Source organism: Lolium rigidum, chromosome 1 (assembly GCF_022539505.1).
Source record: "Lolium rigidum isolate FL_2022 chromosome 1, APGP_CSIRO_Lrig_0.1, whole genome shotgun sequence".
Taxonomy (NCBI): domain Eukaryota; kingdom Viridiplantae; phylum Streptophyta; class Magnoliopsida; order Poales; family Poaceae; genus Lolium; species Lolium rigidum.
In genome coordinates, this window is record NC_061508.1 from 123,240,924 (window position 1) to 123,258,132 (window position 17,209).

Here is a 17,209-nt window from a genome sequence, read left to right on the forward strand (position 1 = left end):
TCATTCTATACATATTCGACATGTTTTGCAAGTGTTGCGTGATAATAAACTCTATGGTAATCTTGAGAAGTGCACATTTTGCAAAGATAAGGTCATATTTCTGGGTTATGTTGTCTCTCAGCATGGAGTAGAAGTAGGTGTGTCTAAAATTGAAGCTATTCAAAATTGGCCTACTCCCATGAATGTGAGTCAAATACGAAGTTTTCATGGTCTAGGTGGGTTTTATAGAAGATTTGTGCCCAACTTTAGTACTATTGCTGCACCTTTGAATGATTTGACTAAAAAGGGTGTTGTCTTTGAGTGGGGCGCAGCCCAAGATCATTCTTTTGATGAACTGTGGTGACCCGGCATACCACTGCATGGTGTAGTATGCAAGTCTGATATAACACCAATGAAACACCGTTTCACTCGTATTATATCGCTCAGAGTGGTACAACAGAAACATATGCGGGTCCAAGGCATGTCTATAGAATTACAACACGGACTCTTTACAAAAGATCCACACAGCCTCCTACTTTACAATGAGGTAAAACCGCAAATAAACTCCAGAAGAACGACTCGTAGTCTAATCCTAACACGAACTCTATTTGTAGAGTATTTAACTAGCTACTGAGGCTATGAATATATTCTAGCTAAATAGGAGCTAGGTTTAGGAAGCTAGTTCCCCTCTATGGCTAAACTACGTTTTCTCCTTGTTGGATGTGGTATCTGACTCCTCTGACAGGGTCTTGTCTCGTGAAGTAGTTGTTGACTCCGCGGCCTTCGAGTTGCACTGTAGATCCTCCTTCGATGTCTCCATATCTAAGCAGGGGATTTAAGAGTGGGATGAGTACGAGCGTACTCAACAAGTTCATTATAGGAAAGAGGTGTTTAATGCACTAGCTACAGCATCAGACCAGAAAGTCTAATACCAATGCAGGTTTTCATAATCATTTCTTCAAGAGGTTGCTTTTATTCGGAAGAACTATGTCCGTCAGCCTTCACCGGTTTACTAGAACTTCATGGAGCTCCGGCAGCGTTCGCAGTTCCATATCCCGGAATAGGGAGTGACGAGTCACGGTTCTTTACACTCGCAGAGGTGTGTTGCTTTACCCATAAGAGATCTTAACCTTGGTGCCAACCAAGTCTGCGAGCTTGTCCACACTTCCTATGGTGTGAGGCCCGGTATAAGGTCTAGCCAATCATGTTCCTCCGCTACCTCGAACACCCACCCTTTGTTGCATAACCCGACCCTGGGTCCTCGTCGGTCCCATTATTCCCACTCATGGGTGGACCCCGACCACGACAACAGTTTGGGACTCGTTAACCAAACTCCTTCGCCGGTAGCTGCAACCCATCATAGACCGCAATACCGTGGGGACTTAAGGCCTCCCCAGCCAACCGCTTGCACTTCGAGCGACAAGTGTCTACGGACTATGCCGTGGGGACTTAAGGCTTCCCCAGCCAACCGCTTGCCCCGACGGATACAAGTGTCTACGGTAAAGCGCATCCGTTGATGAACGAGAGGTGGAAACACTTTTGACTACTCCGTCCCACTCCGGATCTTATGGTTAACACGGGTATTACGGCACAAGAATCATCGGCGACATTTGTTGTTTAATCCTAGATGGATATAAACCCGTGCAATGGAACCTCCACCATATCAACACAATCCATGGTTCCATTGCCCACCACATAGTCATATTCATAGTTATGAAAGTAGTGGTTTTGATTTTTATGCAATAGTGATAATGTTATCACCAGAATTTGACCAAGTCAGAGGTGGGCCGCGATCAAGATGGGCGTGAAAGATTACACATGGAAGATTTATGAAGCGGCCTCACACGGAGAATTTGGGCTAAGTTGCCCGTGTATCTTTAATTATGGTAGATTGTATCTAGATTAAAAGTTAGAGTTTATCTCGTGCACGGTGTAGTGCACGCCCTCATTAGAAAGTCCGCTGGACTATAAATATGTACCTAGGGTTTATGGAATAAACAACAACTCACGTTCAACCCCAAAAACAAACCAATCTCGGCGCATCGCCAACTCCTTCGTCTCGAGGGTTTCTATCGGGTAAGCGACATGCTGCCTAGATCGCATCTTGCGATCTAGGCAGCACAAGCCCCACGTTGTTCATGCGTTGCTCGTACTTGAAGCGCTTTTGATGGCGAGCAACGTAGTTATCTTTAGATGTGTTAGGGTTAGCATTGTTCTTCGTTTAAGCATGCTTACGTAGTGCAACCCTCGCATATCTAGCCGCCCTCACGCCTATCTCGGGTGTGGGGCGGCACCCGCTTGATCATTATTTAGTAGATCTGATCCGTTACGATTGCTCCTTGTTCTCCAAGGATTAGTTTAATATCTGCAATAGTTAGGCCTTACAAAGGGGGGAGGATCCAGTGGCACGTAGGGTGGCGTTCGCAAGTCCTAAACAGGATGTTCCGAGGATCAACGTCATGTTGGTTTTGTGGCCTTGTTTAGGATCGGCTTACGAGCACCGTGCGTGGCCGCGAGGCCCAACCTCGGAGTAGGATGATCCGATTATGCGGTGAAAACCCTAAATCGTAGTAGATCTCATTAGCTTTATCTTGATCAAGCGGGACCACCAAGTATTCGTGCACCCCGTACGGATCATGGGTGGATCGGCTCTTTGAGCCGATTCACGAGATAACCTGAGAGCCGATCGAGGCTCGTATTTAACGTTTACATGTATGCCCTGCAGGAAACTAAGCGAGGCATCCCCATCACCTTCCCGGCCAGGTATAGGTCAGGTGGCACGCCCTTGCACTTCGCATCGCCGCGTGTGACCGGAAGAGCATTGCGGGCCGTCGCTCGGAGGGGTCTCAGCCAGCCGCAGCTCTAGGCTCTTCCCGGCTCTACGGTGTTGACAAGGCCGCTGCCCGTCGGTGGGTTTTGGCAGTCAACACATTCTGGCACGCCCGGTGGGACAAACGTCTACATCAACCACATCGCCATCTACATCTGAGATGGCGGACGGCACGCCAGTCACCTACGAGGATCTGCCTGACGAGCTCAAGAAGCAAAAGGCCTCACACGGTCTGCTTGGGCCCAACGGCGATCTAACGAACAGCGACCACGTCGGCTACGCGAATCCCAACGGAGCTGACGCGCGAGTACAGCGCCTTGGCGTAACGCAAAGCCGATATCTGTAGTTACCAGACAGATTCGGCTCGAGGGAGGCATACGGCCACCATACCAGACAGATGGTAAATGTTAGCCGGTGGAAAATCAAAACATAGCAAACGTAGCAATTACAGAAAGACCCAGTCCAGTGGAAAATCATCTGTCCATGAAGGCCCTACTGAAGAAACACACCAAGGGCGATGATGGCGTCGACACGGATGCGTTCCGCCTCAGCGATTTCAGCCTCGTCATCTGCGTCTTTGCCCGTCACCAGCTGATTGCTCAGGGAACGGATTTCAGCCAGATCGGTCTTCGGATCGGGCTCGTGAGGCCTTTTGCTTCTTCTTCAGAGCGGGCAACAAGGGCCTCCTTGTCTTGGATGAGCTGTTTGGTCACTCTTACCCTCTCTTCAAGGTCCTCCAGCTCCTTGTACAGGGTCTCGAGTTCGGTGCGAGTGGCAGAAGTATCCGTCTTGGTGTCCAGAGCAGCCTTCTTCTCATTGAGCCGTCGACACTTCTCGGCAATGTCGGCTCTCAGCGGAAGTTGGGAGTGGCGAAGAGTAATCCTTTGGCGAGCTGATTGCACCCGTGACTTAAAAACCGACAGGGTGACGGCGGGCCAAAGCTTCACTTGCGGGGTCATAGGGAGATGAGGCTGGACATCCTCGAGGATGCCTTTGACTTCTTCGGAATCCTCAATCAGAACCTCAATAGAGGTAGACAGCAAGTCCTTGAGGCGCTGAAGCTGGCCACGGACCGTGCTAATATCCGGCTCCCCACTTGCCTTGGAAGGAATGGGATCGATGGATGCTGGGTCAAACGTAAGCAAGCTCGAGAGATCACAACCCTGATAAGGCAAACACCGTGAGTTTAGCAGGTGACGAGGAACTGACGGAGCCAAGGAGGAGAGACATACCTCTCCCAAGGGAGAAGGAACAGCCGATGCAGTAACGATCGGCTTTTCTGGGGACTCGGTTGGATCAGCCACTCGTGCAGCCGCTGGCGTCCGGGCAGCTAGATCCAGGGTAGCAGACGGCCTCGGTACCTCCTCAACATCCCCGCTAGAAGTTTCGGCGGCCTGCAAGAGGAAGTGGTTAGCCGATCCGAATGATAACAGGACAGCATGAAGACGTGACCACGAAGATAATTACATTTGAGACCTCCTGGCTTGATGAAGAGGCTTGTGGGTTCTTACGAGCCCTTTTTACACAGCGGTGCTTCGTACGTAACCCTGATCTGGTCGGGGCCTGAGGAGCAGGGGTTCCGGTGATCGACCCTTTCTTGGAAGCCGGCGCTGGCGAAGCCGTCTGACTCCGGGTAGTGGACCTCTCGGAATCACCCGAGCTCGAGTCTCCCTGGCTGGTTTCTTCGGCTCCGCTGGAGGATCCTTCAGTGGAGGCCTGTAGGAAAGGATACAAAAGCATCATAAATAAATTCTTTGAGAAAGCGGGCAAGCGCCTGCAGTCTGAACCAACTTACACGCAAGCTTTCCTGGGCCGGAGCTTTACGCTTCAAGGTTTTCCTGGCTGCTACCTTCCTCACCGCCGTCCTCGCCTGAGTCGAGGCTCGGGGGGCAACGGGCCCCGAAGATGCTTTACTCTTGGGAGCCGATTTCGGTGAAATCGGCTGACTCTGCATTATAACTTTCTTCAGGGGAGGCGAGCTGCGCAGAAGAGAACCACTGGTGCCGGAGGAAGAAATACGAAAGGGGAACCGTCGGCTTGTGTAGAAGCTGGGCCATCTTGTTGCTGCCAGGAGAGAAGAGTCAGGTCACAGACAATCACCATAAGGCAGCTACAAGAAATGCTTAAGTGACGGTACCTGGTCGGCAGGGGGATCATATTCGGCGTCAAGCTCCTTCAGCTGCGGTCCTAGGGCCCTCCTGAAGACGTGGGTCTTCCACATAGACCACCAAGTTTCAAAACCATCGGTGGTGAAGGAGAAACGGAGGTCGTGGGGAATTGGTATGGCCAAAGCATCAAAGAAGGTATAGCACCTTTGGGCGGTGAGGATGTCAGGCAGTTCAGCTCTACTTGCTGTCAGGTGGTGTAGGAAGAAGTGTGGAGGCACCTGTCCGAGACCAAGCTGTCGAGCCGCTACTACTGGTTGATAACACTCATAACCGGGCTTGATGATCCGGTTCGAGGTACTCATGCCAACAGGGAGAAAGCAGGGACGAATCATGAGGGAGTACAAGTGCTGTGTGCCGGCGTCATCGGCAAAGTCATCCAATCGGAAGGAGACGGGGTTTTCAAAATTTGCCGATTCAGTGTAAGGGTGGAACAGGGGGTTGTCCAACCCTTGGAAGAAGGTCTTAAACCACCCTGCTGCTTCCTTGGGGATTAACCTGCTGCCCGGGAGACCATACAGGGCTTGGACGTAGCTGGTGCATCGAATTTCCTTGCCACTTTCATCCGGAAAGGTGCAGGTGGTCAGCGATGGGAAGTCTGGGATTTGGCTTTGGAAGTATAGTTGGGCCCACAACTGAATGAACCACCGAGGGCCGCCGGTTTTAAGCTGTCTTGCGAGTGAACAGTTTGGCGGACATCGGTTGAAGGGATCGATAAATCTCTCCAAGGAATAGCTTGCCTAGGCCAAGTTGGGTGCCTTTAGCGAGTTCATAGGCCAGGGAGAGGTAATTCTTGGTAGGAGCAAGTGATGGACCACAGAATATGAAGTGCTCCAGCCAGAAATTCAAGAAGGCTGTGTGCTCCCTCTCTGTCACAGGGCCTTTGGTTTTCATATAACGATTAAGATAGACACCCCAGCTGGTACACTCTTTTTTGGAGGAGAGAGTGAAAGGGACCTTTGGCAGCTTGAATGCAGAAGGGCTGGGAGATGCGATGTCTAGCCCTGTGATCATGGCCACATCCAGCAGGGTCGGAGTCATAGGACCATGACCAAACATGAAACAGTTCAGGGCGTCAGACCAGAAGTAGCCGATGGTTTTCAGGATGTTCTCATTCTTCTCAAGAGGAGACAGCGATAATGACAGGGCATCAGCTATTCCTATGGTTTCCCAAGTGGCATAATGGGATTTGGATACCCTATTGTACCATGCCACCCAACCTTCAGGGGGATTGGGCCAGGCTCGCAGGCAGTCGGCCCAGGAGGTCAGATCTAGGTTTTGGCTCACAAAGGGGATTCTGTTAGCTTCGCATGAAATTAACGAGGCAGGGGCTCTCGGAAGAACGAGGACCGAGGCACATCGAATTTGCGAGAGAAGGATGTGGCAGAAGAATGTCTGAAACCTAAATTAGTAGCGGAGCAAGGCATTAATTCAGGTGTTTGCATTAATCCCGCGTCAAGTCAAACGGCGAGAAGAGGTTGAGGATTACCTTCAGTCCGGAAACCGTGGTATCGGTGTTGGCTGATTCCGCCATGAGATGCGTTGAAGAAATTGGAAGCCGCGCGGTCGAGATCTCGTGTAGGTGGTGGTGGATTGGAACCCGCTCGAGCGGCGATTTGGGGATCCGACTCTGTCTTTGCAGATGGAGGTCGCGGGTTACCGTTTGGAAGGGCGGCTAGTTCGACGTTACCCAGTGTGTTTATGAGAGAGACCGATGCGGCGCCATCGTTTCTTTTTTTTTGAAGATCGTGTGACTTTGACTATCAGCAAAACGACTGGCTGGAAACGCTTCTTCAGTAATAGAGGAGGGTTTTTAATAAAGAACCGATTGCTCAAGGAGAGCCGATTGTTTGCAGCCCACTGATGCCATGTTACTAATCCTCGCTGCCCTCATTATCGGCGTCATGACTCCTCACTGCAAAATATGAGGAGACAAAGGATACTGCAACGGTGATGCCACGACATGACCCGACGAGAGAAGAGCATGATGATTTTGGAAATGATATTTCCAAAACCAGGGGGGCATGTGTTATCACCAGAATTTGACCAAGTCAGAGGTGGGCCGCGATCAAGATGGGCGTGAAAGATTACACATGGAAGATTTATGAAGCGGCCTCACACGGAGAATTTGGGCTAAGTTGCCCGTGTATCTTTAATTATGGTAGATTGTATCTAGATTAAAAGTTAGAGTTTATCTCGTGCACGGTGTAGTGCACGCCCTCATTAGAAAGTCCGCTGGACTATAAATATGTACCTAGGGTTTATGGAATAAACAACAACTCACGTTCAACCCCAAAAACAAACCAATCTCGGCGCATCGCCAACTCCTTCGTCTCGAGGGTTTCTATCGGGAAGCGACATGCTGCCTAGATCGCATCTTGCGATCTAGGCAGCACAAGCCCCACGTTGTTCATGCGTTGCTCGTACTGAAGCGCTTTTGATGGCGAGCAACGTAGTTATCTTTAGATGTGTTAGGGTTAGCATTGTTCTTCGTTTAAGCATGCTCACGTAGTGCAACCCTCGCATATCTAGCCGCCCTCACGCCTATCTCAGGTGTGGGGGCGGCACCCCGCTTGATCATTATTTAGTAAATCTGATCCGTTACGATTGCTCCTTGTTCTCCAAGGATTAGTTTAATATCTGCAATAGTTAGGCCTTACAAAGGGGGGGAGGATCCAGTGGCACGTAGGGTGGCGTTCGCAAGTCCTAAACAGGATGTTCCGAGGATCAACGTCATGTTGGTTTTGTGGCCTTGTTTAGGATCGGCTTACGAGCACCGTGCGTGGCCGCGAGGCCCAACCTGGAGTAGGATGATCCGATTATGCGGTGAAAACCCTAAATCGTAGTAGATCTCATTAGCTTTATCTTGATCAAGCGGGACCACCAAGTATTCGTGCACCCCGTACGGATCATGGGTGGATCGGCTCTTTGAGCCGATTCACGAGATAACCCGAGAGCCGATCGAGGCTCGTATTTAACGTTTACATGTATGCCCCGCAGAAACTAAGCGAGGCATCCCCATCACCTTCCTGGCCAGGTATAGGTCAGGTGGCACGCCCTTGCACTTCGCATCGCCGCGTGTGACCAGAAGAGCATTGCGGGCCGTCGCTCGGAGGGGTCTCAGCCAGCCGCAGCTCTAGGCTCTTCCCGGCTCTACGGTGTTGACAAGGCCGCTGCCCGTCGGTGGGTTTTGGCAGTCAACAGATAACCATAGTACTTTGCAATTAATTTGATAGAAATACTCAAATGACATGAGCAAGCGATGAACTTGCCTTTCTTGACTGCAAGATTATGCAGACAAGGTCTTCGATACGCAATAACTCCAAATTCTGAAATAGCATCATCGTCCGGTAAGGACGATGTTTAAAAGATTGGCAAGGATGCAATAATGCATGAGTATGAGATGCAATCGCTCTAAGCGTGACCTAACCTCGATGATTTAGGATCAGTGAGTTGTAATGATTGGATCAGGGTGTGTTGCACTTTTAGAGTGATTGACAAACAAGGTTCTTATTCGAGTGTGATTACTTGGTATTATAAACAGGTAGATAATAAGGCATAGTAATCAATTGAGCACACAAAGAATGACAATTGGCATAATGTTAACAAGTAAAGAACAATGGTTAGTTTTAACACTATATGGCATGGTTAATGATTAATTATCATATACTATAAAAGAATAACTTTTGAAGAACATGTACTTTGATAAAGAACAAGTATGGTAATTAGGTTGGTGGGGTTCTATGGTTAACTATGGTTCTCATTAGCTCTTGAGTATATATTAGATGGATCCTAACAAGGTTGGATTCATTAACAACTAGGCTTGAATGGTTTTACTTAAGTGTGAGTAACTTAAGCAATTAGTTATACATGGTTGTTATCATGGTGGGTTCATCTTGCTGGTGATAGCTAGGTAGGGTTTATAGGTTCTTATAAGCAGGGTTGATGATGGTTCTTGGTTTACTTCAAAAGAATAACTTTTGAAGAACATACTTCTTAAATAATCAGAAGTATTACAACTAAGGTTGAGGTTATCTAGGTTTTGTTATTGGATTCACTAAGTAAGAAATGGTGATTTCCTAAATAGGATGTTTAATAATTATCTTACAATAATAGGGTTTAGTGTAATATGATTAGGTAATGCTCCAGTTTTGGCATAGTTGTTATTGAAGTTCATCACAATGGTGTGATGCTAAGCATGGATAGGTAAGGTTGATGTTTCTAGGAATTGAAACTAGGGTTCACATTTGGTTAACCCTAATTGATCATCTAGGTCTGATGAAGATGAACACATGGGATACCCATATATTAGTGATAGTTCTTCTACATTTTATGTGATCCTGGCAATTATTTAGTTGCTATTATTGTTCAATGTTTGAAAAGAAGGTACCATGATTATAAGTTCTAACCTAGGGTTTAGGTTGGAAGCAAATTAAGGTTCACATGTATTAGTGGAACTAGGATTCCTATTTGAATTAGGGTTTTAGGAATCATATGAAATGATAAGGTTGTAACATCATTTCATAAGGAATTAGGGCTTGCTATTTACCCTATGGTTCTATGATTAATAACTTCATGGTAAAGTTGAAGTTATTAATAACTAAAAATAATAATATTCAATTTGGTATTTTATTATTTTTAATTAATTAATAATTAGGTAATTATTAATTAGGGTTTAAATCTTCCACTAATAAAAATTGAATAGGATAACAAATTAAGAAAATTAGTTTTCATGTTTTCTTTATTTGCATTACTGGTTTTATTTATTTTATAAATGTTTTCTTAATTTCTGAATTTTAATTGTATTTCAAATTTAAAGGAAAGGACTTAATTAACAAGTATTATATAATTAAATTTTTATTGAGAATAAAAATTTCATATTATATTTTTATTGGATAGATCTTTCTTTTCTACGAATTTTGATATCTTATTTTCATTTTTCTGAGTTATTATGAATTTTACAAATTCATTTGAAGTTTCAGATATTATTGACTTTGAATTAAAACAAAAGAAACTGCTAAATCTACCCGGGTTGGCTACCCACAGAGTCACTGGCCAATGGGCCAGTGGCCATGTCACCTGCCACACGTGCTTTGACCGAGTCCAAATCAGTGACGTGGCCAGAAGCACGGTGGCCGGCGGGCAGTGAGCGGCGGCGACGGCGTTTGGCTACTCCCGCGGCTATGCTGAGCTGCTAGACGGGCGCGCGGTGATGTGTTGAGCCATATGGTGGTGGCGCCGCTCCGGTTTGGTCACCGGAGCGTGCCCGGCGGTGAGGTACCGCGGCGGTGCGAGCAGGGACACGGCGAGGCGACGCTACGGTGGTCTAGGAAACAAGGTGAGCATGCCATTCGATGGAGAAGCTCACCGCGAGTACAGCGAGCGTGTCGGCGAGGCCTGCGGGGTCCCACATCGACGGCGAACGTCGATGCTTGCTGGTGACTGGCGGTGGAAGGAGGTCTCGATTCGCCGGCCACAGAGCTTCCCGGCAAGCGTACGTTGGCGAGGAGGAAGCTGAAGACGCGGCGGAGCTCTTGGGCTACACGGCGGTGCTTGGGGTGGCCCCTAACGGCGGCGAGAGAAATCGACCGGCGAGCTAGGGTTTGAGAATTAGGGAAAATCGAAGAACAGGAGCGATGGGGGCTTGGCCGAGTATTTATAGGGTCGCGGCGGGTCGTTGATGGTCGCGCGGAAGTCCTCGCTGGCGGCCGGGACGTGGCTCGCCGGCGTCGTGGCGCTCACCTGTGCGTCGGCGAGCGCGAGACGAAGACGAAGACGTCGTCTTCGCTCTTATCCGAGCGAAACGTTACACGGGCTGGGCTGGGCCGTGATACTGGGTTGCCTCGTGGGCCACTGCTGGGCTGCTCGGGTGGTCTGGTGCTGGGCTGCTGTGGCCTGGCAGGGTAAGTCCTTTTCCTTCTTTTTTTTCTGTTTGCAAATTCTTGTTCTATTTACTGATTTGAATTTGCTATTTGATTTTAAATTTGAATTCTATCTTATTTTGCAGGTTCTAATCTATTTGAATATCAAAACAATTTGATAATCTTACTCACTGTATTGTTTTGTTACTAAACAATCTTTTATAATTGATTACCTTTGTGTTCTTTATGAGGCACACTTCAAAATTCAAAATAGTCTGATGTCACTACTATTGAGCCTGGAATTGGTGATTCATTTCTGTTCTGGACTGATAAGTGGAAGTTCATGGATTCAGTACAGCCTTTGGCCTCTAGGTTCCCGAGATTATTCTCTTTTGTACTTGATATGGATATGTCTGCTGCTGAGGTCTTTTCCATGGAAGATTTCTCCCAGCTTTTCTATAGGCCCCTATCTGCAGAAGCATATCAAGAGTATTGCCAGGTTCAACAAGGTTTGATATCTCAGCCACTTTCTGGAATGCCTGACATTTGGAAATATACATGGGGAGAAAAATACTATCCTTCAAAGTTCTATGCTCATTTACATGCCCATATAGTTGTCCCTGCTGTATTTCGTTGGTTATGGAAGTCAGCTTGTATAATGAAGACAAAGATGTTTGCTTGGTTGCTCCTCAATGATAGATTGAATACCGGGGACTTATTAGTAAGGAGAAAGTGGACGGTGACCGATGACGGACATTGTGTGCTTGTGCCCTACACATGCTTATGAGGACAGATTACATCTCTTCTTTACATGTAACTTCAGTCATAGGATATGGAATTACCTTCGAGATAGATTGGTCCAGGGGGGATGATTTGCAAACGGCGGTTGCTCGCGGCTAGGAGGGGTTTTGCCAAACCTTTTTTCATGGAAGTCATGATCACGGCATGTTGGCATATTTGGAAGCAACGGAATGGGCGCATTTTTGAGAATGAAAGGCCAACCTTTGCAAGGTGGAAATGTAATTTTGTACATGATATTACTTTGTTACAACATAGGATCAAGGCTAAGCATAGAGATAGTTTTCTGTCTTGGGTACATAGCTTACCTTGATGAGGTTTTTCCTTCTTTTCTAGAAGTAGATAGGTGAGACCTTTTCTCTCCCTCTTCTTTTCAACACCTTGTTGTATCTCTTTGTTCCCTGTTTTTTAATAAAATGAAAATGCTGTGGGGCTGTTGCCTCACAGTTAAGCTTCAAAAAAAAAATTCAAAATAGTCATGAATTTAGGGTACACCTCATTTGCCCTTTGATTTAGGAATCAAATCTGTTTAAATGGTTTGAATTTTAGAACATGTGCTTAGTGAACACATTATTAAGGTTTGCTAGTATTAGCAATATTAATGTTTCACATATATTTGGATTAAGGCTATGTTTTTAAAATGAATGGTAATGAGGAGGTATTGGACCATGATTTTATGTGAAGAATTATTTCTAGGATATTGTAAGGTTTATCCTATTTCAAGGTTAGCACTATTATCATATTTTAATAGTACTATGAAATAAAGATACTACTCTCATCATTGTTTGGTCTAGTTATAAGGATAAGTGGTTGATCACCACACATGGTTTAACTATCAAATATGTTCTAAGTTTTAGTCTCCCCTATGCATGATAATGGAGTTACTTGCTTAATAGTTGATGTTCTCCTTTAGTTATTAAGGATTTGAGAATTGGTTTTATCTTCTACCAATAGACTTCTAGTATTGTCCTTGATTTATCATTAAAGTAACTACATTGGTAAAATTCTTTTTATAGTTAACTTTGGTCATAAGGATGGATGGTTTCTTACCATGTGAAGCATAGTGTTTAACTCTAAGGTTTTCTTAGGTTCATTAATTTATGAAATATAGATAGGGTAGGATTCTATTTGTGATCACCAAGTGGTTCATAAGTAAGATTGGGATATAAGCCTAGGGTTTCTTATTAGTGATCTCCCATGATTTCCTGTGATGAATAATATCTACTGATCATATAAGTGTTAGCATTTGGATTGCTCTCCTATTTCTCCAAACTATGGTCATGGATTAGGCTTGATCCACTTGTTCTTAATATCCTTATCTCAAGTTCTTAGGGTTGATGATCATTACTCAATTTATAATGATCAAGGTTTGGCTTCTAAGTTATCTCTCAAGAATTTAGGTTTCTCACTCCCAAGATTAAGTATTGTCTTGATGAACTAAGGTATAGCACTTCTATTTTACTTTCTAGGACAAGCATATTATGGTTGTCTCAATAATTTATGCCCCAGAAGAATTGTCTGAGATATACACTTAGAGTTCTTCTTAATCAATGATGATATGATCATCTGGTTATATGGATAGTTCTCTTCCTTACTTTATCAATTCATGGATAGGGTATTATTTCATGTGATATTAGGTTATCTCACCACTCCAAGGGAAATGGTTTACAACCTAATACTTTAGTTCAAAAATAGTCCTATATTCTTAATAGGTAAAGCTAAGATTGGTATGAATGGTCTCTCTCATTTGGAATTGTCTTGAATAAGATCTTAGGGTTCCTCTTGAAGATGATGATTTGAATACTTGGATGTATATCCAAGGTTTAGCTCAAGGTTTGTTATTGCTTCTCTAATAAATATTATGGAACTCTCATCTCTGTTGGTTTGATGTATAATAATATGGAATATAGAGAAGGATATATATTTCTAGAGTTGATCTCCTTGTTATGTTTCCAAGATTGAAATAGAATGAATACCATGAGGTTCATGGTAGAATCAAGGATTAGTTTAAGACATGGTAAAGATAAGTGAAGAATGGTTTCTTCATTTTATTGTTACTAGATTTACCATTGAATATATGTTCATATGTTATGGAAAGGGATATCATGTTGTGATCTTTAATAGCATTGAGGTTTATAGCGCTTGACTTGATGAGCTACTTCAATTCCACCAAGGTCAAGTGAAACTTCAGTTACTGTGACTGTTTTACTTTAAAGCGCGAAAATTCCCCAGATTTTCTATGCATGAATGCAATGCACACATCTGTTTCCTCTATTTTTGTAACCCCAATACCGGGATATTACGAGTCTCTACCCCTTAAACTAAACTTCGTCCTCGAAGTTTGAACTCTCTCACGTTTCCGAAGTGTGGTTCCGACTTATGCGGACTTAAACTTTTCTAGAACTCCGTAGTGATCTCACTGGATATAATTGAATATATCCCTTGTCCAGATTCTTCCTGGAATCCATTAGTGTCTGTCTCTGAACATTAGTTCTTTCTCCAGTTCTATGATTTTCTTCCTGGAATCTAATAATACTTGTCTCTGAACCATGGCTCTTACTTTGATTCATTGATTTCTTCCAACTATTTTAATCTTGTTTCCTATCTCATTGAAGATTCAATGATTGGGACTTCTTCTTGTCCTGGCAGTCTTTATTGAGGCCTAATTGGATAACATTCTCCTATTTGATAAAATAGGTCTTTGTTTTTCCCTTACTACCAAAACTTCAATATTGGGACTTAGTAAGGTACTTACCATGGAAATGGTTGATTCCTAAGAATGGATTAGACTAATTTAGTCCATCCAATCATGGTTTATAGTTGATACCTCTAACTATTTTGGGTTATTTAGGTTCCATGAAAGGAATCATTCAAATAGACTCTAGTTTTGGTATGGTCAATCTACTTCAGTCTTTGGCCTTCTTGAGCTGTATTTGGTCTATGGCGTTTTCTTCGTCCAACTTCTTTATGCTTGACTTACTTGAGCTTTCGTACTTCTGAGTAAATACTACTCACTTTCTCAAGTTATAGTCCATTTCTTACTTCCTCGAAGTATGAATCTCGGCTTCTGATCTGACATCCTTCTGAAAGTAATGTTCAACAATCTTATCAAAATAAGATCGAACTTCCTCTCAGTTCAGACCTTTTGCTTCAATCTAGCTTAAAGTATTGAGTAATTGTATATCCAACTCAATCTTTACTCTACCCCTTAGAGTGTTCTTATGGTCTTTAACTCCTTTTCTTCCAACTATTGGACTTATGGTTGGATTATTGGTCTGGTTCTAACTTATGGATTTTACTTCTTCTAGGGTCTCGCGAAGAATGTTTGTGGTGTATCCACTCAATTGTGGACATCCCATGTGAATCCTTCGACTAAATGTTTATAGATCTAGCTATTTGGCTGTCAAGATTTTTATTTGTTCACAAACTTTTGTTACAACTAATTAAATCGTGGTCTATTTGTAATACCAACTGATACCAGCTGTGGTTATTATACCAACTGTGGCTATTTGATATCTAAAATGGATTCTAGTATAGATTCTGATCCACTGGACGAGACATCTTCTGCTTTATCTGGCAGTATTGATCCTATACCATTTGTGGTTTTCTGATACCAACTACGGTCTTCTTATAACTACTATGGTTTCATATATCATCTTCCTTCATTCAGGGTTTATTTTGCAAGAAAACCACTAGCTGACACTATGAATATAGTATTCTAAGTGATTTCCCATGCATTCCCTCTTCTATGTTGACTATGGATCTGCTTCAGCTTCACCATAATCACCATATTTCTTACCTTCATGATTCTCATGTACTAAAGTACTCCTCTGTTGAGGTAAAGAATGAATGTTGATTGGCACTTCCTTCAGAGTATTGTGGTTACTTCCCACAACTTTACTTCCTTTTTCTGATGAACCTTCATCTTGTGTTCAGAATCTTCAGAATTCGTCACTTCCTCACACGTATACCATTACCCTCTAGATCTATAGCTTTAAGTAAGAACTTGATATAGCAACATGCATTTGCATACCAAAGTCAAACTTCATGTATAGATCTAGACAAACAATGAAAATCCAATAAAATCCAAGAAGATTCAGCTTTGTGCATATTATACACACCATCATAAGCCTGAATATGATTGTTGAGTAAGACATCTCTAAACATCAGGCTCTGATGTGTAGTATAGAACACCACATAATATAGGTTTATATCGTGATACTTAGCACGAATATAGGGAATTCTACTATTTGTCTCAACATGTACCTTAATTGCACATTTGCAATGATATAAACTTGAAACAAAGTGGTCTAGGATAGTTGTGGTTAGCCTAATTTTCTTTGGAAGTACTAACTTAGCTTCCATTTTGTTGAGGACTACTTCAATTATATGTCTGGTTCTAACATCACTATTCTAGACACATAACTATTGAAATATAGCTCCTATACTTCCAAGTTATTGTATCGTAAGGCTATGGACCTAATGTTCTTGACACAGTTCCCATGGTTTTTGGAACATAATTCTTGCACTATTGTTTAGCACTTGGCTTCTTATTGTACTCCTCCAAAATACTTATAATGTTCTATTCCATCACATAATGATTCTCAGGTGAATCGTATATGATGAACAACTCTACCATGTAAGTAATCATATTTTATTCATATCTCTCTTCCTTATCTCCCATGATTGACTCATCATGGTCTATACTACTTCATATGACTCATAGTTATCACTTACTATCAATTGTTTCACATGTCTAGATAGTTTTACTTACTTATTACTTAACTTGGTCTACATCTTCTAGTAGGATATCTTAATTATCTTCATCAATTGATATAACTCCTATTACCAGTCTGGATAACTCTTACTTAATCATAACATATGTTGGTACACATCTTCCACTAGGATATCTTCCTTATGGTTGTATCCTCTCTTTGGACTACCATGTATTGTATACCAACTGTGGTGTACTCATAATTATTTTAGGGTCTTAAGAGTATCCTACATAATTTGAGATTAGCTAACTAACATTACTTAGGAAATATAGGTAAGAAATGTTGACTCAAGTGTGTCAGGATTATTCTCAAGTGAATATCCATCTCAAGTCATAAAAAGATTTGGTTCACCTAAGATAACTTCCTATAGACACTACCAGTTCTATAGGTCTCCTTTAAAGGTTTTAATCCTAGGGTCAAAGCATTTGCTCTGATACCAACTGTGGTGACCCGGCATACCACTGCATGGTGTAGTATGCAAGTCTGATATAACACCAATGAAACACCGTTTCACTCGTATTATATCGCTCGAGTGGTACAACGAAACATATGTGGGTCCAAGGCATGTCTATAGAATTACAACACGGACTCTTTACAAAAGATCCACACAGCCTCCTACTTTACAATGAGGTAAAGCTGCAAATAAACTCCAGAAGAACGACTCGTAGTCTAATCCTAACACGAACTCTATTTGTAGAGTATTTAACTAGCTACTGAGGCTATGAATAGATTCTAGCTAAATAGGAGCTAGGTTTAGGAAGCTAGTTCCCCTCTATGGCTAAACTAGGTTTTCTCCTTGTT